Below are 16,345 nucleotides of genomic sequence, written 5' to 3' on the forward strand. Positions count from 1 at the left end.
GCGTGAATGGGTTCGAATCCTGGCCCGGCACTATAGATTTCATTATGTATTATCAAGCTCTAGCATGAGAACACCTATCTGCTGGTGGATAATTATTTTAATGTTTAATGTATTTTCATTCGTTGTCAACACTAACGATATGTGACGTTTTTGACACCCAGTGAGACACAGAACTATTTGCGAGATCACTGTAAGTTCAAGATGTTAGTCCGAACTGGACAAAAATTCGGAAGCTGACGTATCTTTGTGTGTAGTCAAAAGCGATATGATGTGTGGACCTGTATTCCCAGTGAGCACTGAACTCTTCGTCATATTATTTCTAGTTCAAACACGCTCACATGTCGCTGCTGGTGCAACAAACCCATATTTAACGTTCGTTTTCTCTAGAATATAACAGCGATAGATGCCGGGTTGGAGTCTTGGGAAGGAAAAAAATGTATGTTTCGTCTGGTCATTTCAGTTAAAACATCTAGCTACTGCCGAGAAAACCCGAAATGTCACAGTTGATTGTGCGTCGATATCTATCCGATTAAGTTCTGAGTTCGAACCCCTGTCCAACACAAAGCCTTACCTCACGGCAATTCAAATAAGTTACTTGTTAAGAACCAAGATTCAACATCTCTCGTCGTTCGTTAACAGGGACAATAGGTGCTGGGTAGGAATTCGCGTCCGGCAAAAATACTTGCGATATGTAATTTAAAGTTGGAATTTGCAAACTGGCTCTGTCTAAAATCGAGGTATATCACTCTCTGTATGCCTAATCAGGAGTGACAGTCAGTATCCGTCAGGCACGAAATCATTGCTTAGTCTGCATGACCTGAGTTTGCATCCATATGCAGAACGAGACGGTTCGTCGTGTCATTTGAAGTTCATAAATATTCTCAATTAGCTGCTCGTGAATATCTTTAATTTTTAATCTTATTTTGTGTTAAATAATAAGTACGGTATGTTACTTTGAAGAGTAAATCATGAATACGACGAATTTACCACGTGCATTACCTATCTGACGTAATAATGAGAGTGGTAAAATGTCAGGTATGTCATTTATTGTAATAAATGTGAGCTACAAGCCTTAAGGGCAGTCTTATCTGTGATAAGGTGTTCCGTGATATTTGTAGTATCGTGGTATTACTTTGCATCTTGAGTTATTGCAATACAGAACAGTTTTTTCTCGTGGTGACTTGTTGGAACCACTTTCAATAGTCAAACGACTGTACCAAGGAGCGATAAGGAGACCTGCTAGACAGTTGCGCTATGTGGGTTGCATGTGAATCAGGCGAAATTCAATTCAGGTCGTTCGGATACTATTGGGCATGAATGAACATCACGTGTATCGATTTCCATCGCGCTGGAGTAAGTCCTCCGGGATACGTTTATTCTCCTTAGTGTGTAAATATATTTGGAGCATGTCATTCAAAAACGTTTGAAACGACATAGACTGGAGCGGGTTGTTGTTAGGAGAGCAGAATGTATTAGACTCGCGGATCATGTGGTGTTATTGGTTGGTTGGTTGGTTTGTGGGGGTGAAAGGGACCAGACTACTTAGGTCATCGGTCCCTTGTTCCACGACCATAATAATACACGAAGAAAAGTCCAACAAGCAATAAACACATAACGGAGACGACAAGGGACGACACAGTACAAGAAAGACATAGACGAAGACCAGAGAAAAGAGATGAACAGACACGCAGAGTGCGACGGTCATTGGCCGACCATGAAAATAAAACTGGTATGGCCAACAACCAAGGGACACATTAAAACACCACAAACTAAAACCCCAGGCCAAAAGCCACAGTCGACACTAAAAAAAAAATAAAAAGGGACTCTCATATTGAATGATAAAAACCCCCTGCTCGAATAAAACGGAGAACTAAGTCAGCCATAGTAGAGTCATCGGTTAAAAGAGCAGGGAGTGTATCAGGCAGCGCGAACGTCTGCCTGAGGGCAGTTAAAAGTGGGCAGTCTAGTAAGACGTGTACCACGGTCAGGGCCAATCCGCAGCGACAGAGAGGCAGGTCGTCACGGCACAAGAGATACGCGTGCGTGAGCCGGGTATGTCCTATGCGGAGCCGGCAGAGGACGACAGCGTCCTTGCGAGACCCCCGCATGGAGGAGCGCCACACACTGGTTGTCTCCTTGACTGCCCGAAGTTTGTTGGGAGAGGGCAGGGTGCGCCACTCATCACGCCAAGCAGCAAGGACCTTCTGCCGCAATACGGATCGGACGTCACTCTCTAAAAGACCGATCTCCATGGCCGGGGAACTGACCGCCTGTTTCGCCAGGTCGTCAACCCGCTCGTTACCCGGGATGCCGACGTGACCCGGGGACCAAACAAAGGTGACAGAGCGGCCGCAACGGACGAGAGTATGGAGGGACTCCTGGATGGCCATCACCAGACGGGAACGAGGGAAACACTGGTCAAGAGCTCGTAAACCGCTCAGGGAGTCACTACAGATGACAAAGGACTCACCTGAGCGGGAGCGGAGAAACTCTAGGGCACGATAGATGGCAACCAACTCGGCAGTGTATACACTGGAGCCAGCTGCCAATGACCGTTGCTCACAATAATCCCGTAGAGTGAGAGCGTAAACAGTGTGACCAGAGACCACCGAACCGTCGGTGTAGGCCACTGCCGCGTTCGGAAACTCGGCCAGGATGGAAAGAAAGCGGCGGCGGAGGGCCTCCGGAGGCACTGAGACCTTCGGACCCTGTGCCAAGTCGAGCCGAAGGCACGGTCGGGGCACACTCCACGGGGGCAGACGGAGATTGGCCCGGAAAACAGGCGGCAGAGGAAAAAAGTCAAGGCCACGGAGAAGGTCCCGGAGGCGAACCGCAATGGGACACCCTGACCGGGGCCGCCTGTCTGGAACATGGACGATCGAGCGCGGGAACAGGAGACGGTAGTTTGGATGCCCTGGCATGCTATAAACGTGCGCGGCATAGGCGGCCAGAAGGCGGTCACGCCGGAACCGCAATGGAGGGACACCAGCCTCCAAAAGTATGCTGTCGACGGGGCTTGTCCGGAACGCTCCCGTGGCGAGGCGGATCCCGCAGTGGTGTAAGGGATCCAGCAATCGCAATGCTGAAGGCGAGGCAGAACTGTACGCCACACACCCATAATCAAGGCGGGACTGGATCAGCGCTTGATATAGGTGGAGGAGGGTGGACCGGTCGGCACCCCACCTGGTGTGGCTTAAGCAACGGAGAGCGTTTAAGTGCCGCCAGCATGTTTGCTTCAGCTGCCTAATATGGGGCAGCCAAGTCAACCGGGTATCGAATACCAGTCCCAAGAACCGATGCGTCGCGACCACAGCAAGAGGTTCACCGTCAAGGTAAAGGCGCGGCTCAGGGTGAACCGTGCGACGCCGGCAGAAATGCATAACGCAGGTCTTCGCGGCCGAAAACTGGAAGCCGTGCGCTACAGCCCATGACTGGGCCTTGCGGATGGCACCTTGCAGCTGCCGTTCAGCAGCGGCGATGCCACTGGAGCTGTAATATAGGCAGAAGTCGTCCGCATATAAAGAAGCCGCGACGGACGACCCCACCGCCTCAACGTGCCCATTGATGGCAATTAAAAACAGGGACACACTGAGGACAGACCCCTGTGGGACCCCGTTCTCCTGGACCCGGGAGGAACTATGCGACGCAGCCACTTGCACGCGGAAGGAACGATACGAAAGAAAATTCTGAATAAAAATCGGGAGCGGGCCCCTAAGGCCCCACCCATGAAGTGTGGCCAGGATGTGATGGCGCCAAGTCGTATCGTATGCCTTCCGCATGTCGAAGAAGACGGCAACCAGATGTTGGCGGCGCGCAAAGGCTGTACGGATGGCAGACTCCAGGGAGACCAGATTATCGACGGCAGAGCGGCCTTTACGGAACCCACCCTGAGACGGAGCCAGAAGGCCCCGAGACTCGAGGAGCCAATTCAACCTCCGGCTCACCATACGTTCCAGCAACTTGCAAGGAACGTTGGTGAGGCTTATGGGGCGATAGCTGTCCACCTCCAGCGGGTTCTTGCCAGGTTTCAATACGGGGAGGACTATGCTTTCCCGCCATTGAGACGGGAAAACACCCTCGACCCAGACGCGATTGAAAAGATCTAGGAGGCGTCGCTGGCAAGGCACTGAGAGGTGTTTCAGCATATGGCTGTGAATGCGGTCTGGTCCAGGAGCCGTATCAGGGCAATCAGAAAGTGCGCTCTGGAATTCCCATTCGCTGAAAGGAGCATTGTACGACTCCGCGTGGCGCGTGTGAAAGGAAAGCCTCCGACTTTCCAACCGCTCTTTCCGGGAGCGGAAGGCCAACGGGTAGTTCGTTGACGCGGAACACTGAGCAAAATTCTCTGCTAACCGGTCCGCAATCGTGTCGGAGTCGGTGCACACTGCTCCATTCAGCGAAAGCCAAGGGACAGAGACAGGTGGCCGATAGCCTTGGAGTCGCCGAATCTTGGCCCAAACCTGCGATGCAGAGGTACGGACGCCAATGGTGGAAACATAACGTTCCCAGCACTCCTGCTTCCGTTGGCGAATAAGGCGTCGGGCTCGGGCGCGGAACTGTTTAAAAGCAATGAGGGTCTCCAACGACGGGTGCCGCTTATGGCGCTGAAGAGCCCGCCGGCGATCTCGAATCGCCTCTGCGATCTCGGGCGACCACCACGGCACAGTCCTCCGCCGAGGTGACCCGGATGTACAGGGAATCGCAGATGCCGCCGCAGAAACGATGCTGGTGGTGACCGACTGAACCACCACATCAATCGGATCAGTGGAAGGAGGTGCGATCACTGCGACAGATGTAAATAAGTCCCAATCAGCCTTATTCAGAGCCCATCTGGAGGGGCGTTCAGAAGAGTGACGCTGTGGCAGTGACAGAAAGATGGGGAAATGGTCACTACCACATAAGTCGTCATGGACCCTCCAGTGGATGGATGGTGAAAGTCCGGGGCTGCAAATAGAAAGGTCAATGGCCGAAAACGAGCCATGGACCGCACTAAAGTGGGTCGCCTCTCCCGTGTTTAAAAGGCAGAGGTCAAGCTGTGACAGAAGAGTCTCGACATCTCTGCCCTGGCCAGTAATCGCGGCGCTACCCCACAAGGGGTTATGGGCGTTAAAGTCGCCCAGCAACACAAAGGGAGGCGGCAGTTGTCCTATCAAGGCAGCCAACACATGACGAGAGACATCACCATCCGGCGGAAGGTACAAACTGCAGACAGTAATAGGCTGAGGCGTCCACATCCTTACAGCGACAGCCTCTAAGGGTGTATGAAGAGGCACACACTCGCTGTAGATAGAGTTAAGGACGTAGACGCAGACTCCACCAGACACCCTCTCATAAGCTGCCCTGTTCTTATAATAACCCCGATACCCTCGTAGGGCAGGGGTCCGCATTGCCGGAAACCACGTTTCCTGGAGGGCAATGCAGAAGAAAGGGTGGCTGCTGACGAGTTGGCGGAGCTCAGCAAGGTGGTGGAAAAAACCGCTGCAGTTCCACTGGAGAATCTCTTTGTCCATGGGCGAAATAGGCGTGAAGGGACCGAGGAGGCGGATCACGTCACTGGGTCACCTGCTGTCACCGATCGAGGACCAGTACAATCGGCGTCCTCGGCGTCTGAGGGTATGGCGAGATCCAGGTCCTCAGCGGACGCCAGTATCTCCACCTCATCCCCAGACGCAGAGCCTGTATGGAGCGGTGGGGTGGATGCCACTGCGCGTTCCTTGGCCTTAGAGGCCTTCTTCTTCTTCGTCTTCTCTCTCTGCTCCTTGGGCTTTACTGGCTGGGAGGGCTTCACCGAGTCAGTCTCCGGGACGGAGGAGGAGCGGGAAGCCCTGCGACCAGCCGCTGGCCTGCTTTTCAGCCATTGGCTGACGTCACCCTTCCCAGAGGTGGAAACCTGGGAAGGGAGGGACCCGAGGGCTCCCTTGCGAGAGAGAGTCGCTGAAGAAGTCGGACGCTTCTCCGGCTTAGAGTTGGGGACTTGTGTCCCCGATGGTTGGGGGGTCGTTGCTCCTGAGGTAGGTGGTGCAGGAGCAACAGATGGGGAAGTGCCCCCCCACCATCAAGGGGGCAGGTGTAGTATTCCGGCTCAGAGTGTTCAGTGGAATCGGTGCAACAGAGGACAAAACTACTGTTTTGGCAGCGGTGGCATAGGAGCTGGTCAGAGCCACAGGATGTAGCCTCTCGTATTTCCGCTTAGCCTCAGTATAGGTCATGCGGTCCAGGGCCCTATATTCCATGATCTTTCGTTCTTTCAGTAGAACCTTGCAGTCTGGCGAGCAAGGGGAATGGTGTTCGCCGCAGTTCACACAGATGGGAGGCGGCGCACATGCAGTATTAGGATGTGAAGGGCGTCCACAATCTCTGCATGTCATGCTGGAAGTACACCGAGATGACATGTGGCCGAACTTCCAGCATTTGAAACACCTCATCGGGGGAGGGATATAGGGCTTCACATCACATCGGTAGACCATCACCTTGACCTTTTCGGGTAGGACGTCACCCTCGAAGGCCAAGATGAAGGCACCGGTGGCTACCTGATTATCCCTCGGACCCCGATGGACGCGCCGGACGAAGTGAACACCCCGCCGTTCTAAATTGGCGCGTAGCTCGTCGTCTGACTGCAAGAGTAGGTCCCTATGGAATATAATGCCCTGGACCATGTTGAGACTCCTATGGGGTGTGATCGTGACGGAAACATCCCCCAACTTGTCACAAGCGAGTAACCGCCGTGACTGTGCAGAGGATGCCGTTTTGATCAATACTGCCCGAGAGCGCATTTTGGACAAGCCCTCCACCTCCCCAAACTTGTCCTCCAAGTGCTCGACAAAAAACTGAGGCTTGGTCGCCATAAACGATTCCCCATCGACTCGTGTACAGACTAAATAGCGAGGTGAATAAGGTTCGCTGCCAACCGTAGCCTTTCGTTCCTCCCATGGTGTGGCCAGGGAGGGGAACGATTGTGGATCATATGCCTGAGCGTTATATTGAGGCCGAGAACGCTTAGAGACTGCTGGCGGCTGGCCGCCAGCAAGAGATGATGTACCACGCTTCATCGCGGGTCATCCGCCCTGATGCCACCTACTCCGACCAAGGGCCCTCCCCACGGGCGCCACCCAGCCTCAGCAACGACCACCTGGCGGGATGGCCATTGCCGGGAGTCCCGATGCCCCAAGGAGACAGGCATCTACTCCTTGGCATACGCGGGGAGTTAACGGCGCAGGCATCAGTAGAGCGATCCCTGTGTTGTCAGGGGGCTACAACCGACAGGGTACATGGCGGCCCCACCACAACGGACTGGCTACCGTGCTGGATTTCAGGTGAAATGTAGTCCATGATCGTCATTGGCGCATAAAGCGACACAGCAGAGCAGACTGCAAAAACCGCACCCAAGAACAAAGCCACGCCCTAGAGATGGTGAGTGGGCGGGACAGCTATGCGACGACGACCAACCAAGCTAGAGATGGTAATGAGCGATGGACACATTGCACCTTGTAAGGCGCCCTTCCCCAATCAGCTCGCTCTTCGGAAGAATTTAGAAGATGGAGGTCAAACCCGGTAGGGGACCATCACATAAGGCCGAAACGTTTGAGACTCCTTTTAGTCGCCTCTTACGACAGGCAGGAATACCGTGGGCCTATTCTTACCCCCGAACCCACAGGGGGGTGTGGTGTTATTGGCAGAGAGCGAAAGAAGTAGGAATGACATGTTAAAAGAATTCAACAAGAGACGTGAGTAAATTGGAATGAGTAATAATAAGAAAAACGCAAAATGTCCGGTGATAGGTGCAAGAAAAGCAAGAACAACTATAATGTTAGGCAGGAAGATACACAACAATTTAGTGTTTTTAGATAACTGCGACGTGCTATTATGGACGACATTGGAAGTAATAAGGAGGTGAAAATACGTATAGCAATTGCCAACGAGACGTTTCATAACAGGAGGCTTTTATGTGGGTGCGTTGATAGGGGATAAAATAGGCAGGCACAGTGAGAAATGAGGTGGTGTTGATTGGGAGAACAGAGAGAAATTTTAAAGGTAGCAGGATGAGCAAACACAATTGGCATGGACACTGAATGAGAAGAGATTGTTTATTGATGGTATGAAGGAAATGGTGAATGCAAGAATAAGAAGAAGAAGAAGAAGAAGAAGAAGAAGAAGACGATGAACATACCAGGTGATGGACAGCGTAAGAACAGAAAATAGTTGTGAGAAAACAAGAGGGTAACAAATGATGGGACTGCATGGAGAACTACATGTGAAGACCTGCCCTAGGGCAGAACACTCATGGTGGTGGTGTTGATGAAGAGGAGACTTATGTAGGACATTTTGCAAAACGCCCATTTTCTTGTAATCCAAATTTAAACAAAACATAGGCAGCTTATAATTTGTAGTCTATAAATGACCGTGAATTGCGTGACAGATGGAACTTGCCAGTATACCAGTTATTAGGACTTATTCCCACTCCACTGACGTATGGAGCGTGCGAACTGTGGCTGCTTAAAAGCCTCTGTGCGTGCTGTGCTTAGTCTCTTCTGGTCTTCACGCTTCCTACAGTTACAATACGTAGGCGGTTTAAGTATATTCCATTCCTACTTTCATCATGTAACGTCAGTTCTAGAAACTTTCTAATTAGGTCTCCTCGCGATACTTTGCTCTTCCACGGGATAGTCTGTGTCTACCATGAACTGTCCGTTAGTCAGTAAGTGGAATAACTGGTTTTCCGACACATGTCGCCATGTAACTGTCGCTCTGTCTCCACGCCAGAGAGACGGAAATTCTGTGTGCCACATTTGAAGATGAGTCTGTAAAGGTTACAAAACTAGTTAATGGAATTACAAATAGTTGAAAAAGTGAGTTTTTGCAGTTTTCCGTATTTACATTCAATGCACTAGTCACAGGCTCTAGGCGATCCTTAGGGGACAAGCTTAGTCGGTTGAGAGCGTGATGTGTCCCTCCGAGATTAATTTCACCTGGGCTTTAAGCGACTCACCGGTCAGCATTTACAGAGCTGCCAACTACATCTCACACCGGGAATATGACCAGGATTGGTTCGCAGCCTGCGGAAGAGAACGCGAATCGAACGATCATTCGCAGTCATTCCCTCCATTGACTACCATTCGCCTATATTCAACAGTTAAGGATTCCTCCGGAAATATTCCAAGTAGACTTTCTCTGGATATTTTACGTTTCTTTCCAAGCGCCTGCCTGTTCAATTTGATCAGAAACTGTGTGACATTCTCCAACGGGTCAAAAAACCTGTGACCATTAGTGCCGCCCTTCTCTGTATACATTCAGTATCGCCGGGCAGTTGTATCTGATTATGATCCAAGAATCTCGAGCAATATTCGGGGATGGGTCGCAAGCGTGATTTGTAAGCAATTTCTTTTGTACACTGATTGTATTTTCCTAGAATTCTACCAACGAATTGCAGCCAGCCACCGTATTTCCCTAAGACTGCGACTATGTGACGGTTCCATTTCAAATCTCTAGAAATTTTTACACCCAGGTATTCATGTGGGTTGAGCGATAGCGAATTTGACTCGCTGCACTATACTCGTAGGATAAGGTTATATCGTTTTGTGAACAGAACAATTTTACATTTCGGGAACATTTAAACTAAGTTGTCATGCTTTGCACTACACTGAAATCTTATGAAGGCGTGACTTCTTTCAAACAGAACTTTATTACAGGCAACAGCATCATTTGCGAAAACACTGAAGTTCCCAATAGACCGCGTAACCACGGCCCCCTTCTCCCCTCCAAATTGCTGTCCGAAAACTGGAAGTCCCATTTGTAAAACATCTTCAGAAGTTCGTTCACATTCCGTATCAGTTAATGTGTTAAAAACTTGACCTGAAGAAACATAACCCTTTGCAGTTGAAGACGCTCTGTTGTAAGAGAAGCTAGTTTTTCGAAAACGTCTCAATATTTATGTGCTGAACTAGGTGTTGTACAATTCTATAATTTTCAGGTACATTCGGCGACGTTTGTGGATACTGTCTGACAAATGTGTTGCGAATAAAGTGAGTAGTAAAGAAGTAATAAAGTGAAACATCAAGCCTGATGCTGACACCTTACTGCACGATCAGCGAAAATGTAGAAGTGATAAAAGTCTTTTTCCTTTCATCATTATGTCAGGGATGTCAGAGGGGAAAAAAAGTTTCGCCAAGTTTCGAAATTATGTGTGAAGTTTGTTGGAAGTCGCCACGTGCTGCCTTTCACAAATTCTCGGTGAATATAGTCTCGATAATTTGCGCGCCATGAAATTATGCTGCCTTAGACGAGTACGCAGTTTTTAACTTTTAACGCCCGACTTATTGCGTAAACCTATGCCTTTAAATGAAGGACGGAAGGAGGATTGCATTTAATGTGCTATCGATGTCGAGGTCATTAGAGACGGAGCAGGAGTTGGCACTGCGTCAGGGAAGGGTAAAAGAAGTCCGCCGTTCCCTTTCAAAGGAACCATCCCAGCATTTACTTGGAGCGATTCAGGAAAGTTACGGAAAACGTATCAGGATGGCCGGATGCGGATTTAAACGTCATCCTCCCGAATGCGAGTCTAGTGTACTAGTTGACAGCTCGTCGTGTAGAAGCTAGCGTTGTTGGTGATGGGATTCCGGGTTCGATTCACGGCTGGGTTGCTTTCTCCGCCCGGGAAGTAGGTGTCTGTGGTGTCATCATTTCATCATCATCCGTGAAGGTGGCGAAACTGGACTGTGTAAAGGTTGGGGCTTTGTACAGGCACTGATAACCGTGCAGTTAAGCGCCCCAAAAACCAATCATCATCATCATCATCATACCATGTAATAACCACTGCGGCAGCTCGTTCGGTATACATTTAAATGAGCAGATTAAGTCAGCATTTTTAGTATTTACATTGACTTCGTTCTTCATAAATGAAAGCAGGAACTATGACAAGACAAAGGAATTGGGATAACGAATGAGAAATACCTGATTGTGCTTCTGTTTGTAGATGACATGATTCACGTTCACGAAATGACCTCCAAAGATCTATATACCACCTGAACGAAATATGCAATGAATACAACTTTAAAATTTCTATGAACAAAACGAAAATAAGTGCACTCCGAGGAAAATACTCAGTCAGTTTAAAACTAGTTTTGGATAATCCTGCTTTAGAACTGGTCTCTTAATCTTTCATTTAGGCTACGCTGTAAGATCTGATTTTTACTCTGATACTTAAAATAAATTACACAATTTCTAAGCTGTTTGTGACACTATTATCTGAATATTGGGCAATAAAGTACAAAAAGATTGTCCCGAAATTCTATAACGTGGTCGCGGTTCCTGTATTATGCTATGAAAGCGAAAACATGGTTAAAAAAAAGCAAAAAAATCACACGGCAGAGATGAGGTTCCTAAGAAATTCGAAGAGCTGCACAACAAGAAATGATTAGGAATGAAGATACTAGAGAAAAATTAAGTATTTTCAACAGAAACTAAAAAATTCAAAAATATCGTGAAGACTGGTGAGAATGCTACGTCCCAGACTTCCCCAAAATATTCTGAACTACAAGCGGAATGGAAGACGTGATATTGAAAGGCCTCGGACGTGGGAGCAATTTCGTTTGAGAGACTATCCCGCGCGGCGACTACTGAAGTACTTATACATTATAGAATTCTTAAGTTATACAACCAAAATAAGTAAGTTTTAATGTAGTTTACGTTCACTGATGCAAAAAAAAAAATTCTTGCTTTTTAAAGTGGGCTATGTTCTTTCTAAGGGTTCAAACTGTCTCCATGACAAATTTGAACAATATCTGTTAAGCGGTTTGGACTCTAAAACGAAACAGACTGTGTTACAAAGTTGAAAAGCAACTGAGAGAAAGAAGCAGCGTCGGTTTCTGCAGGAGGCGGCCATCATTTTGTAGGACAATGTTCGGGCACGCTCGGTTCAAGTCGTGACTGATTTGATCGGTATATAGGGATGGGGAGCGCCGCATCACGCACCACACTCATCTACATCTATATTTATACTCCGCAAGCCACCCAACGGTGTGTGGCGGAGGGCACTTTACGTGCCACTGTCATTACCTCCCTTTCCTGTTCCAGTCGCGTATGGTTCGCGGGAGGAAAGACTATCTGAAAGGCTCTCTCTAATTTTACATTCGTGATCTCCTCGGGAGGTATAAGTAAGGGGAAGCAATATATTCGATACCTCATCCAGAAACGCACCCTCTCGAAATCTGGCGAGCAAGCTACACCGCGATGAAGAGCGGCTCTCTTGCAGAGTCTGGCACTTGAGTTTGTCAAACATCTCCGTAACGCTATCACGGTTACCAAATAACCCTGTGACGAAACGAGCCGCTCTTCTTTGAATCTTCTCTATCTCCTCCGCAAACCCGATCTGGTACGGATCCCACACTGATGAGCAATACTCAAGTATAGGTCGAACGAGTGTTTTGTAAGCCACCTCCTTTGTTGATGAACTACAGTTTCTAAGGACTCTCCCAATGGATCTCAACCTGGTACGCGCCTTACCAACAGTTAATTTTATATGATCATTCCATTTCAAATCGATCCGCACGCATACTCCGAGATATTTTACAGAAGTAACTGCTACCAGTGTTTGATCCGCTATCATATAATCATACAATAAAGGATCCTTCTTTCTATGTATTCGCAATACATTACATTTGTATATGTTAAGGGTCAGTTTCCACTCCCTGCACCAAGGGCCTATTCGCTGCAGATCTTCCGGCATTTCGCTACAATTTTCTAATGCTGCAACTTCTGTGTATGCTACAGAATCATCCGCGAAAAACCGCATGGAATTCCGACACTATCTACTACCTCATTTATATATATATTGTGAAAAGTAATGGTCCCATAACACTCCCCTGTGGCACGCCAGATATTATTTTAACGTCTGTAGACGTCTCTCCAGTGATAACAACATGCTGTGTTCTGTTTGTTAAAACTCTTCAATCCAGCCACAGAGCTGGTCTGATATTCCGTGGGCTCTTACTTTATTTATCAGGCGACAGTGCGGAACTGTATCGAACGCCTTCCGGAAGTCGAGAAAAATAGCATCTACCTGGGAGCCTGTATCTAATATTTTCTGGGTCTCATGAACAAATAAAGTGAGTTGGGTCTCACACGATGGATGTTTCCGGAATCCATGTTGATTCCTACAGAGTAGATTCTGGGTTTCCAAAAACGACATGATACTCGAGCAAAAAACATGTTCTAAAATTCTACAACAGATCGACGTCAGAGATATAGGTCTATAGTTTTGCGCATCTGCTCTACGACCCTTCTTGAAGACTCGGACTACCTGTGCTCTTTTCCAATCATTTGGAGCCTTCCGTTCCCCTAGAGACTTGCGGTACACGGCTGTTAAAAGGGAGGGCAAGTTCTTTCGCGTACTGTGTAGAATCGAAATGGTACCCCGTCAGGTCCAGTGGACTTTCCTCTGTTGAGTGATTCCAGTTGCTTTTCTACTCTTTGGACACTTATTTAGATGTCAGCCATTTTCTCGTTTGTGCTAGCATTTAGAGAAGGAACTGCAGTGCGGTCTTCCTCTATGAAACATCTTTGGAAAAAGGTGTTTAGTATTTCAGCTTTACGCCTGTCATCCTCTGTTTCAATGCCATCATCACCCCGGAGTGTCTGGACATGCTGTTTCCAACCACTTACTGATTTAAATTGAGACCAGAACTTTCTAGGATATTCTGTCAAGTCGGTACATAGAATTTTACTTTCGAATTCACTGAACGCTTCACGCATAGCCCTCCTTACGCTAACTTTGACATCGTTTAGCTTCTGTTTGTCTGAGAGGTTTTGGCTGCGTTTATACTTGGAGTGAAGCTGTCTTTGCTTTCGCAGTAGTTTCCTAACTTTGTTGTTGAACCACGGTGGGTTTATCCCGTCCCTCACAGTTTTACTCTACACGTACCTGTCTAAAACGCATTTTACGATTGCCTTGAACTTTTTCCAAAAATACTCAACATTGTCAGTGTCAGAACAGAAATTTTCGTTTTGATCTGTTAGGTAGAATGAAATCTGCCTTCTATTACCCTTGCTAAACACGTAAGCCTTCCTCCCTCTTTTTATATTCCTATTAACTTCCATATTCAGGGATGTTGCAACAGCCTTATGATCACTAATCCCTGTTCTGCACATACAGAGTCGAAAAGTTTGGGTCTGTTTGTTATCAGTAGGTCCTAGATGTCATCTCCACGAGTCGGTTCTCTGTTTAATTGCATGAGGTAATTTTCGGATAGCGCACTCAGTATAATGTCACTCGACGCTCTGTCCCTACGACCCATCCTAAACATCTGAGTGTCCCAGTCTATATCTGGTAAATTGAAATCTCTACCTAAGACTATAACATGCTGAGAAAATTGATGAGAAATGTATTCCAAATTTTCTCTCAGTTGTTCTGCCGCTAATGCTGCTGGGTCGGGAGGTCGGTAAAAGGAGCCAATTATTAACCTAGCTCGGCTGTTGCGTGTAACCTCCACCCATAATAATTCACAGGAACTATCCACTTCTACTTCACTACAGGATAAACTTCTACTAACAGCGACTAACTCTCCTCCACCGGTTGCATGCAATCTATCCTTTATATCTGTCTGTACCTTTGTAAAAATTTCGGCAGAATTTCTCTCTGGTTTCAGCCAGCTTTCTGTACCTATAACGATTTCAGCTTCGGTACTTTCTATCAGCGCTTGAAGTTCCGGTACTTTACCAACGCAGCTTCGACAGTTTACCATTACAATACCGATTGCTGCTTGGTCCCCTATGTCCTGCTTTGCCCCGAACTCGTTGAGGCTGCCGCCCTTTTTGTACTTGCCCAATGCCATCTAACCTAAAAAACCGCCCAGCTCACGCCACACAACCCCTGCTACCCGTGTAGCCGCTTGTTGCGTGTAGTGGACTCCTGACCTATCCAGCGGAACCCGAAACCCCACCACCCTATGGCTTAAGTCGAGGAATCTGCAGCCCACACGGTCACAGAACAATCTCAGCCTCTGATTCAGACCCTTTACTCAGCTCTTTACCAAAGGCCCGCAGTCAGTCCTGTCGACGATGCTGCAGATGGTGAGCGGTGAGCTCTGCTTTCATCCGGCTAGCGAGACTGGCAGTCTTCACCAAATCAGATAGCCAGGAAGGGTTTCCTCCGATCCATAGCGACACACATCATTGGTGTCGACATGAGCGACCACCTGCAAATGGGTGCAACCTGTACCCTTCATGGCATCCGGAAGGACCCTTTCCACATCTGGAATGACTCACCCCGGTATGCACACGGATTGCACATTGGTTTTCTTCCCCTCTCTTGCTGCCATATCCCTAAGGGGCCCCATTACGCGCCTGACGTTGGAGCTCCCAACTACCAGTAAGACCACCCTCTGCGACTGCTCGGATCTTGCAGACTGAGGGGCAACCCCTGGAACAGGACAAGCAGCCACGTCAGGCCGAAGATCAGTATCGGCCTGAGACAGCCCCGGAATTGCGCCCTTCTGAGCTCAGCTTGATTCCTGACGTGAAGGTAGCGTTCTCGCTTTCCGCGTCTGGGTTCCCGGGTTCGATTCACGGCGGGGTCAGGGATTTTGTCTGCCTCGTGATGGCTGGGTGTTTTGTGATGTCCTTAGGTTAGTTAGGTTTAAGTAGTTCTAAGTTCTAAGGGACTGATGACCATAGATGTTAAGACCCATAGTGCTCAGAGTCATTTGAACCATTTGTCGAACTTTGGGGTATTCGGTTCGGAGCTGTTATGGAGATATGTCAGACAATAGACCGCTCCATGCGAACTACCTATACAACTGGCGTAGTTAGGGGTATCTTGCTCTTTCGACATCACTGGCGATGGCTTATATACATGAGCTGTTCAAAAAATATCCGACCTTTTTTAATTGTTGAAATCAACAATGGTATCAGGGCGCGCATGGGCTCATGTTTTCAGGCATATTTAGCAGACATACCTGATTTTCTCCACTACTTCGGAACACTTGCAAGTCGTACACGTTGGATTTAGTATTCTGAGCAAAATGACGTCTTTACATCACATTTGGCTCCAAGCTTGGCGATTCTCAAGTTGAAACCATCGTGTGTTTGTGGACAAAGTAATGGGTACTGCAGGGCTAAAGGAGTGGTACAACCATTTCAAAGGTAGCCGCTAATCAATGAAGACAGAAGCCAGTTAAGGTACGCCCGCAATATCCGCAAATCAGGTCGTTACTGATCCCGCAATATTGCTGGTGAAGCAGAATGGACGAATCACTATCAGAGAAGTTGTAGTCTAATCTAAAAGCCGTAAAGTCAACTAACTAACTAGGTGTTACAATAACTAACGTCCGCCCGCGGTAGCTGAGTGGTCAGC

This window comes from Schistocerca gregaria, chromosome 11 (assembly GCF_023897955.1).
Source record: "Schistocerca gregaria isolate iqSchGreg1 chromosome 11, iqSchGreg1.2, whole genome shotgun sequence".
Lineage (NCBI taxonomy): Eukaryota > Metazoa > Arthropoda > Insecta > Orthoptera > Acrididae > Schistocerca > Schistocerca gregaria.